We start from the raw sequence: 16,212 nt of genomic DNA, 5'->3' as shown, positions 1-16,212 counted from the left end.
GTAGTCAGATTTTGTTCATTTTCATGGCTTCCTCCTTTCTGTTGAAATTGTCTACATGCTTGTGGATTTAAGTGGCTTCTCTGTGTAGTCTGACATGGTGGCTGTTAGAGTAGTCCAGCATTTCTGTGTTCTCAAATAATATGCTGTGCCCAGGTTGGTTCATCACGTGTTCTGCTATGGCTGACTTCTCAGGATGAATTAGTCTGCAGTGCCTTTCATGTTCCTTGATTCGTGTCTGGGCAATGCTGCGTTTGGTGGTCCCTATGTAGACTTGCCCACAGTTGCATAGTATATGGCAGGCTCCTGCAACGGTGAGCGGATCCCACTTGTCCTTTGCTGAACATAGCATTTGTTGGATTTTGTTAGTGGGACTGTAGATAGTTTGTAGCTTGTGTTTTTTCATCAGCTTCCCTAGGTGATCAGTGGGTTCCTTGATGTATGGTAAGAAAACTTTTCCTCTGGGTGGATTTTTGTCTTTACTCTCATGGCCTGTTCTTGGCCTTGCAGCTCTTCTGATGTCCGTAGTGGAATATCCATTTGTCTGTAGAGCTCAGTTTAGGTGGTTCAGTACACCTTGGAGGAGGTGGGGTTCCCAGAATCTTTTTTCATGGTCTTCCAGGTCTTTAATTGTGCTTCTTTTTTGACTTGGGTGATGGTTGAGGTTTTTACATAGGTATCTGTAAACTGTGAGGCCTAATTGTTGATTGGATTTGACCAGGACATTTAGAAATGGCAGTTTTCCTTCATTTTCTTTTTCCATGATGAATTGGATGTTTAGGTGGATGATGTTGAGGTGGTCCAGGATATTTAGGTGAATTTTGCACTTTTAAAAGTTGCACAGAGTTGACAATTAAATAATCAAGCCTGTGACATAGGTATTTGTATACCTATGTACAGCTATAAGTGATTCCCTCATTCTAATTAGTAAAATGATTTTGTGTTCAAATATAAATATAATTTGTTGTTAATACTAAAAAAGTTCACTTTTAAATATCAAGGGGTCATTTCTCATTATACAGTAATAACCCCAGGTTAATAATAATGGCCAATGATGGGACATATGAGAAACAAGCTGAATACTAGGCTTGTGCATGAATTCAGTTTGGTCAGTTTTCTTCGGCTAATCTGGCTTGTTTGGCTGGCCATAATGGTAAGGGTTCAGCTACCATGTTATTTTGGCCAAAATGGGCCACTCAGCAGCCGGTCATGGATTCTCCTCTCATGCAGCACACAAAATAGTGGCCTCATTCTCACATGGGATTTACCTGTGAGCCCTGCCTGTTGAGCCAATCAGAATAGAAGAATGGCGTAATGTGTCTTAACCAAGCTGTATCTATTTAATAGGGTGAGCACCTCCATTGGTCTCAGCTGTGTCCTGTCTCTAGAGAGGTGCTTCAGTCCGATTGCCTTGCCATGCACTCTCAGCCTCATTTTTTTGGCTTGGCTTGGCTTGGTCTCTCTCTAGCATTGAATCTTTTTTATTTTTCTTTATTTTCCTTTATTTTCTTGATTCTTTTTATCTAGTGAAACTGGGAGCTGTGAAAGTACGGGACAGGTGGGTGGGGTACGTACACGTTTGGGGACTTGAGAGCATCTCTTTGCTCTTGGTGTGCTTTTCTTTAAAATATTTGAGTGGCTCTGAGAGCCTTGAGTCACCCTTTAGATTTTTTTTTGCCTTCCCTCCTCTCCTTCCAAAAATACTTTCAAAAGATAATAATAATTAATAATACCAGCAAATGAACAGAAAAGCTCATTCTCAGAAAACTACTACCTAGTTACCTACCTACCTATAATTTCATTCCTTTGCAAACAATTTTTCTCTGTTTATATTTCTCTCTGTGCTCTAAAAAGAAAATTCCTAAAATTTGGGAATGACCCAAACATTGTGAAACTTGGTTGGCTAATAGTGATAGATGTGTCCTCCAAGTGTGGTCATTTTCATGACAAGAAGGGGAGCCCATTGAAGCTCTTTCCCCATTGCCGCCAATGGGCCAGATCTAGCCACATTTTTCAGCTGCAGACTGAAAGCGGTTATTCAGCTACCTGGCAATTTTTGGGTCTCCCGAAATTCGCCCAGCAGAAACAGATCGAGGTTCAGCTGAAATGCACAAGCCTACTGAATATTGCAAAGATTGCTACCTGACACTCTAAACTGGTTTGAAGTGTTTTTCAAGAAATATTGTTACAATCAAGGAATTTAGGAGAATTTAACTGGGCGCAATTTCCAAAACAGAAAACAGTTGCCCTTTGGGAAACATATTCAATCAATATATTTTGGTATCTGGGTACACTGTATGGGTCACTTTCTCACTATAACATTATAGCACGTTGATACCAATTTAATGTCAATATTTGCCTCCTACAGTATACAGGAAACTGTAATTTGTTGAGGCACTCTTTGGCTGGGAATTCTAAATACTGTATGTGCTTCATTTCCCTGGAGCCATGACAATTAAAGTAATATCAAAGAACTATACTTTTACTATAACTTTATAGCATGAAAGAGAACTTCAGAAATCTCAAAAGCAAGCCTCTTGTAAATTTGCTGGAATATAAAAGACCATTCTGGATGTGTGGATACATTGATGTCCCCATCATCACCATCCAAAATGCAGCTGAATCATTTACCCTTAATTAAGCTTTGTCATAACCCTGAGCCTGCTTCTTTACTTTCTAATTAAAGCTTTGTAATTCCTTTTCAGCTCAAACCATTCCTTAGGGAACAAAATCATATTCCTTTTTCTTTGAGACTAATATTTCTCAACCAGATTTTTTACAACAGTGCTTTCCTTTTCCAACTAAAACTTAGAGTTCTGCATGGCATCGATTCAAATTTTTACATGTCCAAGAATTCTCTAGGGACTAGGTAAATATTAATTTCAAGAGAGATTTATGGTATGAATTGAAAACAAAGCATGGTTTTGGAAATCCTATTTGTTTATTTGTTTGTTTAATCATTTATTTGTTTATAGGTAACTTTGCACCCCTAGACTTGTTTGTCTATCATTTTCTTTTCTGCTGGTAATTATTACTGCTCATTTGAAATTCCCTGAAAGTTTGACACAAGTTGGTTTAAGTTATTTCATGAAAGCTTCCATCAGTATTTGCACAGTGACTTCTTTTCAAAAGAAATCCTCATTTAAGCCACTGTAGGAGCAAACTTGAGGAAACTCTTATTTGTACAAGGCCGCATTAGATCAGATGAATGGGATTAGCAAGACTAAAAGCCAAACAAACATGCAATTAAATGGCACAATAAATGAAAACAAATGCAGGCAACGCTAATCCATTGACTCTCTTGAATATATTGCCAAACGCATTACAGTCACAGGAATGCTGAATCCTGCATCAATAGATGTTTTAAATTGTACTCCCTTCAGGAACCATCATGCCAAGACTTAATATTAGAATGTGGAATTGAAGAAATTTTGTTGTCGTTGATGTTATAACATTTTTTAAACTTCTCAATTAAACTGTGCTATTAAAAGAGGAAATCAAAGTTCGATTTGGCTTTCAAGATATTGTGAATAGTGGCAATTTGTTGTTCCATAATATTGACCCAGGTCTTCCTACTGTCTCCAGTACACCATCAGCTCCATAAGTACTGTTTCCTATAGCAACCAACTAGTTCTGGATTTCCCCCGGATGTCATCAGGAATAAGATTTTGGTACAGTTCCATTATCCAGGAGGAGGCCACTAGAGGGCACTAGATAGAGAAGGATAGTCCATTTTATGGGATGGGAGTTGAAGGAGTTAAACCACTTTTCCCATTTTTTCTGGTTATTCTCTCCCCCCCCCCCCTTCACATATCATAAACAAGGGTTGTTTCCACAATGGGGACATGGGTGAGGGGAATAACAGGAAAACAGGGATAAATGGTTTTACTCCTTCAACCTACCCTATACCCGGTGCGGTGGCACAATGAGTTCAACCCTTGTGTCAGCAGTACTGCTGACCAAAAAGGTTGAGTTGTTGACGTGAAGGTTGCTGGTTCAAATCCGGGGAGAGCATGGATGAGCTCCCTCTGTCAGCTCCAGCTCCACATGTGGGGACATGAGAGAAGCCTCCCACAAGGATGGTAAAACATCAAAACATCTGGGCATCGCCTGGGCAATATCCTTACAGACAGCCAATTCTCTCACACCACAAGTGACTTGCAGTTTTTCAAGTCACGCCTGACACAACCCACCCCTCCCCCGTAAAATGGACTAACCTTCTCTCTCTAGCACCCTCTAGTGGCCTCCACCCAGATAATGGAACAGTAAAAAAATTTCTTTTGTAGAATGAATCGGTTTTAATAGCTCATTTAAGACAAAAACACTCTCTAAATAATTGCATAATAATTAGCAGTAATACTTGTAGGAAAATACACTGTCCATCAGCTAGAATTCTTTGGCTATGACTAAGTTCTGAGAATACTACAGATTTTAAAGTGTGTATACAATGTGAACACTATAAGTCCTGGTCTCACTACACCACCAAATTCCATATATTTGGTAACACAGCCCAAGATGCCTGCTGGATATTTCATACCCAACCATGAATGATTCCCTGCATAGATTCATCTTCTGATATATACTTACTTTACATAACCATAGCCAACATCAATGTGAATTTTCAAATCAGAACAGTTACATAGATCCATGGTTCTCATCCTTTCATATCTGGAGTTACACCAATTTCTTCCTCAACAAGTGTGGTTTCCTACAATGCCTGGATCTACATGGTAGAATTAATGCAGTTTGACACCACTTTAACTACTGTGTCTCAATGTTATGCCATCATGGAAGTTTTACAAGGTCTTGTACCTTCTCTGCCAAAGAGTGGTGGTGCCTCACCAAACTACAACTCCCTTGATTTTACAGCATGGAGCCATGGCAGTTAAAGTGGTGTCAGACTGTATTTATTCTACTGTGTAGATTTACTTAATGAAAGAGAAAGCCCGTGTTTTCTGAGAAGGACAGTTATGCATTTATGCTGGCATTGTTTCACATTGTCTCAACAGTTAATGTCTTTTCTCTGCAATTCAAAGTGGAATGAATCTCACGTTACTTCCCATTGAAAGTGTGAAATTTCCAGGGGTGGGGGTGGGGAGAATACTTTTTGTGTTGGCATCTAAAAGTATCAAAATGAGTCTCTGAGCCTTTCCCAGTTGTCCATTTCTATAGTAGATGGGCAGCCAAATCAGCAGCCAGTTTTCATTTTTCCCAAATAAGCCTTATATTTTCTCCACTTTTCCTGAATTTCATCATTTTCTGCAAATGCCCTTCTTCTATACGTCTCTGCTTCTCTTGCTTTTGCCTTTGATCTGGCATTTCCAGCACCTTTTCTGATTCTGATTGCTGCAGAAACCCTGTTTGATTTATGATAAATGTTAATTGCCTGTTTGCAGTTTTGAGCCTGTCCCAGTTACTGCTCGAGGACTGTAAATGCTATGCTTGCTTGAGCACACTATGTTGTGAATATTATGCATTAAAGCCATTGTGAGCTAAATGAAGCAGATAATATTGAATGAAATGTTTATTCACTTGTTTGCTGTCCAGCTCAAGTAAGTTAATAAGTAAGTAAAATTCAAAGGCAGAGTTACATTAGTCTGGATCAGTATGCAGAGAGCCCTTTGAGATTAACTGAGAAAAAGAAGCTGGTAGCATAAGCTTTTGTAGACTTAAGTCTACCTCATTAGATGTAAAGATGTAATTATGTGTGTATGCATTCTTATAAGTGGACATTTTGCTTTACTGTCCAAATTACTCTGCTTCTCTTTTAAGTTGTTTCGGCACATTCCAACTAAATGTTGTGATGAATGAAGCTATGCATTGCTGTATACAATAATTTTGGATTAAGGGCCTCATCACAAAGGCCAGGTGAAGCATCCTGCTTTGTCTGGCTTTTGGAAGAAAAGAGAGGGGCAGTGGGGCTAATCTGTTGCCTCGTGTGCAGCTTCTTCTTGGCAACACTTTCCCCATCACACAGTGTAGCATCATCTGAGCGCTGGGGAACTGTACTGGCTTCATTGACTTCATAAGAGCATTGGGATCGGTCTTAGGGCCCTTCCAGACAGCTCTTTAAACCGAGACCTGTCTTGGTTTTACCAGAGGCATCCAAATGATACCGCCAATAAATTTGAATGAATTCAGAACAAAGCAGGGTTTTCCTGCTTTGCTCTGAATAAATTAGATACCTGGTAAGACCTGGATCTTAGGTAAAATCCGGGCACTACCAGATATGGACCCTTTATGGACCTGGGGATCATGTCACATGCTCCCATGATCCAATCCACATTGGTTTTACAAAGCCATTGGTTTTACGGGTTTCATGAACTTGAAAACCTGAGAAAGCACTCAACCCTCCCCGAAAGCCCCAAAATAACCCCTAAAAAGCTTTACAAAATTACCAGGCACCATTATCTTTCTCCTCCTGCTCTTGTGGCATGAGGAAATGAAGCAGGAGGAGACTGGGGGAGGAGATTTTCCTCCTCTTCCCCCTGCCTCACGGTCTCCTGTTGCACCATTTTCTTGTGCCAGGAGAGTGCGAGGAGGGAGATAATGGCACCTGGCAACTTTGTAAAGCTTTTTAGAGGTTATTTTGGGGGGCTTCAGGGTGGCTGCATGCCATCCCAGTACTTACTAGGATAGCATATAGACACCCTCCCTCTGGGAAAGCCTGGGTTTTTTGAGGGGTGGATACTTAAATGCGTGCTGAAGTGGGTTTTTTAAAATCTGCTTTGGCACACAGTTAAGTCTAGTGTGGAAGCGTCCTTAGTTACAATGGCAATTGTAATGATCACAATAGATGATAAATGATTTCTATGGAAATTTACTGAAATTCTATATAGGCAACCTCCAAGGATGGAGGGATTCATTTAACTTTCTCTGTAACTTACTGGGAGCCCACTGATGTATTGGTCACAACTACAGTACACTGGGAGCCCCAGTAGCAAAGTGTGTTAAAGCACTGAGCTGCTGAACTCGCAGACCAAAAGATCCCAGGTTCAAATCCTGGGAGCGGAGTGAGCGCCTGCTGTTAGCTCCAACTTCTGCCAACCTAGCAGTTCGAAAGCATGCCAATGTGAATAAATCAATAGGTACCGCTCCGGTGGGAAGGTAACGGTGCTCCATGCAGTCATGCTGGCCACATGACCTTGGAGGTGTCTACGGACAATGCCAGCTCTTCGGCTTAGAAATGGAGATGAGCACCAACTCCCAGAGTTGGACATGACTGGACTTAATGTCAGGGGAAACCTTTACCTTTACAGTAGACTACAATATCACTTTTTAATTAAAATGTAAAGGTGTGTGCAAGGATTACATACCTCATTTTTACAGAAAGATATAAATGTCCTACAAAAGAGGCAAAACTTCAGTTCCTTACTAACACTATCAAATGGGAGAAAAAAGTATGATTCTCCTTAAAGGCACACCCTGTCTACAATCCTGATGGTGTGTAAAAAAACCATGGCTTTTGCTGTTTCAATAGCAAGAACCTTTGATCTCTTTTTTCAATAGAGTTACAAGCTGGGTAGATGCGGGGAATGCTGTGGATGTAGCCTATCTGGATTTCAGTAAGGCCTTCGAAAAAGTCCCCCATGACCTTTTGGCAAACAACCTAGTCAAATGTGGGCTGGGCAAAACTACGGTTAGGTGGATCTGTAATTAGCTAAGCGAACAAACCCAAAGAGTGCTCATCAATGCGTCATCTTCATCTTGGAAAGAAGTCACGAGTGGAGTGCCGTAGGGTTCTGTTCAACATCTGTATTAATGACTTAGATGAAGGGTTAGGACACCAAATTGGAAGGGATAGCCAACACTCCAGAAGATAGGAGCAGAATTCCAAACAATCTTGACAGATTGGAGAGATGGGACGAAACTAACAAAATGAAGTTCAACAGGGACAAATGCAAGATACTTCACTTTGGCAGAAAAAAAATGAAATGCAAAGATACAGAATGGGGGATGCCTGGCTCGACAGCAGTACGTGTGAAAAAGATCTTGGAGTCCTTGTGGACAACAAGTTAAACATGAGCCAGCAATGTGATGCTGTGGCGAAAAAAGCCAATGGGATTTTGGCCTGCATAAATAGGGGTTTAACATCTAGATCCAGGGAAGTCATGCTCCCCCTCTCTTCTGCCTTGGTCAGACCACACCTGGAATACTTTGTCCAATTCTGGGCACCGCAGTTGAAGGGAGATGTTGACAAGCTGGAAAGCGTCCAGAGAAGGGCAACTAAAATGATTAAGGGTCTGGAGAACAAGCCCTATGAGGAGCGGCTTAAAGAACTGAGCGTGTTTAGCCTGCAGAAGAGAAGGCTGAGAGGAGACATGATAGCCATGTACAAATATGTGAGGGGAAGTCATAGGGAGGAGGGAGCAAGCTTGTTCTGTGCTGCCCTGGAGACTAGGACATGGAACAATGGCTTCAAACTACAGGAAAGGAGATTCCACCTGAACATCAGGAAGAACTTCCTCACTGTGAGAGCTGTTCGGCAGTGGAACTCTCTGCCCCGGAGTGTGGTGGAGGCTCCTTCCTTGGAGGTTTTTAAGCAGAGGCTGGATGGCCATCTGTCGGGGGCGCTTTGAATGAGATTTTCCTGCTGCTTGCAGGGGGTTGGACTGGATGGCCCGTGAGTTCTCTTCCAACTCTCTGAGTCTATGGTTCTATGAGTCTAACCCCAAACCAAACCAACCAAAAACGAAATGAAAACTTATTTTCTTACGTGCAAACCAAGATGTAGGTGATCTAATACCTTATCTTTGAAGAGAATCCTTCCTCTAGGAGGTTTTTGACAACATAGTTGTCTCTTTTCAAAGACAGTGTTCAAAAAGTGTTTATGCATTCAAAAAGTGATCCTGCCACTATCATCCTGGCAGATTGAGCAGCAGTTGTAATCTTAATGAAAAGAGTCAGAGAGGCACATTTGACAGCTAAGGTGCTTGTTAAATACTTTTATTTGAGAGTAACTATCATGGGATTTCATAGGGATGGTAAAAGTCCTCCAGTGCTGATTTATCAAGGAGCAGTCACTGAGAGTGATGGTAGTATGTTTTCCTGTTGAGTAGAACTCAGCAGACTAACACATCACGTCTCTTCTATGAGCAAATCCATGTGTGACCATCAGAAGCAGAACCCTTGTTGCAATACTTTCTCATGATGGAGATTGCTCATGGAAGGAGGGATGGGAATATTTATTTATTTATTTATGTACGATACTTTTACCCTGCCTTTCTCACTCCAGAGGGGACTCAAGGCATGGCAATAATTCAATGCCTTTAAAAACAAGTACAAAAATAGTCATTTAAATAATAAAACATTAGATCAAAGGTCTGGAGAACAAGCCCTATGAGGAGCGGCTTAAAGAGCTGGGCATGTTTAGCCTGCAGAAGAGAAGGTTGAGAGGAGACATGATAGCCATGTATAAATATGTGAGGGGAAGTCATAGGGAGGAGGGAGCAAGCTTGTTTTCTGCTGCCCTGCAGACTAGGACACGGAACAATGGCTTCAAACTACAGGAAAGGAGATTCCACCTGAACATCAGGAAGAACTTCCTCACAGCGAGGGAAAATATAGTGGTCAGTCACACAGTCTGCCAGGAACTGTTCTTTTCTATTAAAAATTGATTGTGAGAGCAGTGAAGTAGTGAACAGTACATAGACCTTTACTTTGAAATAAATTTAATGTTACCAATAAGGAAAAGGGGAAAAAACCCCAAATGAAACTGTTATGAGATTAGTATTGAATAGAAATAGATAAAGTTTTTAGTATATCAAGCATAAGCTCATGTGACAAGGGAAAACTTAAAAAGAAATTTGCAAATGATTGAAGACAGATGTAGCCAAACTGCAGATGGTAATGTGGTTTACTTTTATTTTATTTTATTTGATGGGCAAAGACAATTTTCTGGCATTATATTTTGGTCAGCAAAATTGGAGGAGAACATGTGGAGAGCTTTCAACAAAATGACACTTTTGGAGTGAAAATGATAAAGCAATGATCTCTCCTGGGAAATTTTAGCTGAGCTGTATGCATCTGAGAGTTTCTGGTATCAATAATAATCACAAGCATGGAGCAGTGTCATTATTTCATGTTGCTAACAAGGTGTCTATCTTAGGAAATGTACATTCTTGCTTGCTTCATTTCAATATATGTCAACATTTCAAAAGTTTTCTCTAACTGTACAATTTTACACTTTTGGAATTTTTGCATGTGGGTTTCTTTTTTTAAACCATTCAATGAAATTACTATTGTTGCTTTAGACAAGTGCTGTACGGCAGGAAAAATAAAGCTTGATTTAACTGACAATTTTATTAATGGAATTCCTTGTTATATTGATGAGAAAAAATATGCAAATGGTTTTGCTGTAGTTGGGATGGTATATTAGTGAAAATTGCCTTACAAGCAGTTTGCCTTATGAAATGGGTATGTTTATCAGAGCTGGGAGAAATGCATGAAAAAATATCTATTTGTTGACCGATCATGAAATAATAAGCCAGGCAAAGAAATATAGTTTTATCAAGAGCCATTTTATTTGACATAGAAATGTATTTGATTGAGTGAAATGAGTAATAATACTTTATTTTTTTTCTACCACGCCTCCATCTCCCCAAAGTGACTCAGGGGGGCTAACATGGGGCCAAGCCCAAAACAAAAACAGAATATCGTAAGTTAAAACCAATATAAATAACTGAAAACAGTATCAACACAGTAATCAAATAAAATAAACAAATTAAAACACAGAATACAATATAACATAACACCATTGTAACCAGATAAAAGATAAGGTAATAAAAACAGACCTCGCCACAAATGGATAAAATAGGCACGGTCAAGTCAGAAAGTGCATCGTTTCAATAAAGTGCCTGGACATAGTTTCAATAAAGTGCCTGGACAAGTGTCGAAGAGTTGCCTGAGATAGTTTGGGGTAGGATGGGTAGGAAGGAAAATAAAGTGCAGGAAGCAGTATGTCAATATGAGGGGTCTGTCATGGCATTGGTTGTTCGAATGCACACTGGAAAAACTATGTTTTTAGCTGTTTAATAAAGGCAGACAAGGTTGGGGCAAGCCTAATCTCCCTAGGGAGGGAATTCCAAAGCTGAGGGGCTACCACAGAGAAGTCCCTCCCCCCCCCCGTTCCAACAAGCCAAGCCTGTGATAGTGGTGGGAACAAGAGGAGAGCCTCCCAAGAAGATCGAAGAGATAGTGCAGGCTCATAGGGGGAAAGGCGGTCACGAAGGTAGACGGGTCCCAAACCGTTCAGGGCTTTGTAGGTGATTACCTGCACCTTGAATTGGGACCAGAAAATGAACAGCAGCCAATGGAGCTCCTTAAACAGGGAGGTTGACTGCTCCCTGTAAGTTGCTCTGGCCTCACATTCATAGAGGCCATCAGGGAGCCCCTATTCACAGTATGATTTTCAGCACAATCCTAAGTGTAAAAACCGCCTCCCCCCCCCCCCCCAAAAGGCATAAAATTTGGAAAAGGCCACTCAGATATTTTTAATGAGATGTTTGGGATGACCAAATGGAAAAATATGGAAGTTCAATATTGATAGATTTGTCTTCATTTACTGTTAATGCACTAGATTTTGTTACGGCTATGATAGCCTGATGATCAAATAACTATTTTCCAGACCCTAGGAGGGACAGACAAGAAGGAAAGGAAAGGAAGAAGTACGTGCTGCTTTTCCATGAAATAGATCATGGGAAAGCAAAATGATCAAGTATCTAAATGAAAAAGACAGTCCCATTAATATGATACAGCACATAGGAAGAATGATAGCTCTCCATTTCATTTGACTAAATTCACTTAATGCCCTTTCCTTCTTTAAGTGGCAGACATTACTGTGTAACTCATAATGTACTCTTTGCCTCACCTCTCTTTATAGACATTTTGCCTTGAGGGACCGCTTCTAAGTAAATCCATCACAGGAAAGTATCAGCAGTGACACATCATCTATTGCTTGGCACAATGAAGGATTGCCAACTGTGATCATAGCAACTTCCTGACAGTGCCGTTACTGTCTTCCCGTCACCTAAAGGCAAGCTCTGAAGCTTGAATGAAGGACCTACTAAATATATCTAATAAAAGCTAGGCTAATAAGGAATAGACTGTAGTTTGCAGCATCTGCTATTTGCCCTTTCATTTCCAGATCTATCATTTGTAGTGTTGCCATTACTGATATCAGCACACCATTAGCTCTGATCATGGAAAAACTGAGCATGTCAATGCTGCACTTACAGATGTAAGGTCACTGATGGTGTTAGATTCTAGGAACTGGTGTCCAATATTTCACTTTTTCAGGTTGCACAAACTGTGGTTGGTGGGCCACAGGGCAGCTTTTGAGGACCTTAGCTTCCAAGCCCTTCCAATGCCATGCAACTGAACTCTGTTTTATAAGGATGTCATTAATTTCTAGTTCTGGAAACTTTAAAAAGAAGCAGTCATGTGATGCTGAAGTGGGCCACTGTGGAGGACCTTTTTTTTTTTTTTTACCACCGCACTTCATTTTTGGAAAGTTTTCACATGATTTTTGGGGGTTGTTGGGTTTTAAAAAAATCATTATGGGTATATTGAGGACCTAAGATGACAAGATGCTACATTTTGTTTCGAACAATTTTGGTAAAATATTTTTTTTCTAAAAGTTCTGGGGTTTTGGAGGCTGCAAACTGAGGTTCTTCTGGCTACAGGTTTCCATGGGTTGAACTTTCCCTACTCTGCCATAAGACTCCTAAGGTGCCCAAAGCACAAAACTGGAAGCACAATTGCAGAAACTGAATATTGCCATTTTTCACATGTGGAATTTGGATCAGTCTTTTCTAGTTTTGGGGAATGGAAAATTGACCCCAGACCTACCCAAGCTTTAAAGCTAGATCATTCAAATTCCTCATTCCTGCTCTACAATAACTATCAGTGGATCTCGGTGGCAAGACACTGTTCTATACCTATTGTCATCCTTTGATTATCTATGCATTAAAATGTGGCAACCTGCTTCTGTGTTTGCCATATGCATCTACAGAACACTGCCCAGCTCATCTTTCGAAAGTTCTCAGTGCATTCTTGTTAAATATATTCAATGAATAGTAGAAGTACAAAAGGAAACTTCTCAGGTACATAAATAGTCTAATATAAAAAAGATGAAAAAAATGAAAACCAAACAAAAGAAAGAAAACAATGTTAGTGGCAAGTTTCTAGAAAAACTGAGCAAATACTCAACAATGTCAATTTTTAGATTATGTCTCTATACTATTCTTTCAAATGCTGCAAGCCTCATTAGATCTTTTATCCAGGGAATTACAAGTGGAGGAAAGTTAGCTTTTCAATATTGAAATATCAAATAAAAATGTTTATCTTTATTTATTGTTTCTTTCTTTATCCTTTTGCATGTCACTGAATGCAGGTCATTTTGTATATGGGAACCAGAGAAATTGCCAACATTCTGTGCCAGGAATGGACAATCTCATAATTATTTAAGTTTGTGGTGATGGTAGGTATTAGGGCTATGTGATCAATGAAAAAATGTTTCAAACTTCATTAGAAAATTAGGGGGTGTCAGCATTTCATTTCTAAAGTTTTTCTAAAGTATTGTTAATGAAATTTTTGTTACCATAACAAGAGTAACAAAATTTTGTTACTTTTTTGTTATAGTAATTGTGCAAGTGAGGAAACTTCAGGTGCTCCTTTCTCTGTCATTTTTACAGCTATTGGGGTGAAAAGGCTACAATGGTAGAAAACATTTACCACTCTTAGCCCAACAAGTTTCAGAACATTTCACTTATCTACAGATTTTTCAGGAATTTCTAAATTTCTTATAAACATTTTATTTTAAAAAACTATAAGAGCTATCTCCTTGAATTTTCTATACAATGACAGAAGATAACAGGAGATCATTCCCACCAACTTTCAGAAAAATGCATACCTCTACTAATTTTAGGGATTTTTTTAACATTTGACAAAATCATTTTAATGCCACATTAGCTATCTCATTGAATGTCTCTCATATTAACCAATAGAACTTCCATTTAGGGATTTCTTCCTAGCCCAGCACAGAGATTTACTTACTAGAAGTATCAGCCAGTCCTTCTCTTTGCAGATTCAACAATTTATTTATTTATTTACAACATTTTTACCCCGCTTTTCTCACATGAGGGGATTCAAGGCAGCTTACAACACCTGGCAAGATTCAATGCCAAGATTCAATTTATTGGAACTCTGGCTGGCTGCTGCGGTAGTCTTACGGTTTACACCTAGCCTTGACTGTACCCATCAGGTAGATTTAACCCCTTCTTTTGTGCAGGTTGTAGAAGTTAAATAATTAAAAAACAGGTTAATAACTGGACCTATACCATACTTTGTCTGGTCTCTTTATTTCATGGTGTTGGGGCAAATAGTTCCTGACAGACTGAGTAACTGACATGGAGATGCTTTGCTATTGTGCATCTAAGTTAGCCATCATTTTTGCTTATGATGAGAATTATAAGTGTTGCCATATATTATAATAACAGTGGGTGACTTCCATGCTAAGCATTCAGTGAATCTTCTCTGGGTATTACTCCAGATTTAAAATGAGTTATTAGCAGATAATCTTATCCCTTGAATCAGTTCAGCACCTTATGATAAGAGCAATACCTGAGCTTACTGTTTTGACACTAACTCTCTGTAGGATCTTTCAGGCTAAAGGTTTTTAAAAATACAGTTAATCAAAGTGACTCCAAAAGGTGTGTGCATGTATGTAGAGGGCGGGGAGGTTGAGGGCATTCTGATTTTAAAGCAAATACAATTATTTCTTTATCAAGGAAAAAAGATACGAGTAGAGTAGTGACCCAACAAGCTCTTCTAAAAATAAAGCAAAACTAATTATACCTGCCCAATCTAAGAAGGCTGTGAACAGTGCAGCTAGACTTGAAGAGGCTTTGGACTAACACAGACACACAGATTTCCTCAAGCTATAGTGTGAGGAAAAATCCAAATAAGATAAGGGACCAGGTTCAAGATGAAGGTGACTTTAGAATTTTCTGCTGATCTTGCTTGGATAATCTTCCTTTTCTTCTGTCAGTGCAGATTTCCTGATTTCCCAGTCTTCTTCTTTGCTTTGCCCCTGTAGAAATCTCTGGGTCCTCTCTACTTCTATTTAGCCTGTTCCTAACTTGGAGTGAAGGAAATATCTCTTGGCCTTAATGTTGTTTTATGTGGTGTTCAAATGAAAAGGTATCATGTGATTGAAGTGACGACTACTGTAAAAAGGGACTATGTACAAAGGGGTAGGTGGATCCATGGCCCCTGTTTGTTACTTTTTGTTAATGTTTCCTAATGGCACTTAAATGGTCCTCTGATAAAAAATAATGAAGTTGTCAGATGGGACAAGGCGAATGACATGTAGACAAGTATCAATGTACCATTTGGAGCCAATTTCACAAGATCTCTCATTTATTAGAATTAAACAAGACGATTTAGTACTGATTGGTCCCTTGAATGTAACAATGAGACCATTTCCTGTCAAGAGGAAGGAGGGAGGCTCAAAGGAAAATTTCAGTTTGAAATTTCAAAATGAGGCTTGTTATTGGGTTGTTGTGAGTTTTCTGGGCTGTATGGCCATGTACCAGAAGTATTATCTCCTGACATTTCGCCCATATCTGGCTTGTTTTCTTCCAAGGCTTATTTTCTTCCAAGATGGCCAGAGATCAAGGAGAGATCACTCCCTAGTGGCCTCTCATTCTGACTATAGGAGGAGACAACACTCTGCCTAAAAGCCTGGTTGCAAGACATATTTATTATAACACTTAACCCAGAGTAGATTCATTACCTTTCTGATGTGTAAGTCATCAGCTACCCCTGACTTATTTTTAGTTTAGCTTGATGATTACTTAAATCTTGTTTAGGCATTCTTAAATATATCTACTCAGCTCATAAGAAGGGTAGCAGGCTGGTCCATCATTCTGGTTTTATTTTGCCTAACTATGAAAATACTTGTTAACTTATGAAAACCTTGTGAGTCAGACTGCAGGAAAGCCAGGGCTGTGTTCCTCCATGGATTTCAATCCTTTCACTTTTCTTGTAAGCAAAGCACCTGGCTATGATTTTAGAAACATGATTTCTAATGTGGTCTCTCTCCAGCCATCATGCCTCTTTCTTCTTTTCTAGATATACCATCTATTTACTCTCAATGATTCCTGATTCTGTTTCTGTGAAACAATTTTTTCATATGACAGTTATGGGAAAAAT

Source organism: Anolis carolinensis, chromosome 2 (genome assembly GCF_035594765.1).
Source record: "Anolis carolinensis isolate JA03-04 chromosome 2, rAnoCar3.1.pri, whole genome shotgun sequence".
In the NCBI taxonomy this organism is placed as follows: Eukaryota; Metazoa; Chordata; class Lepidosauria; order Squamata; family Dactyloidae; genus Anolis; species Anolis carolinensis.
The sequence above is the reverse complement of the archived record's forward strand: the minus strand, read 5'-3'. Positions refer to the sequence as shown.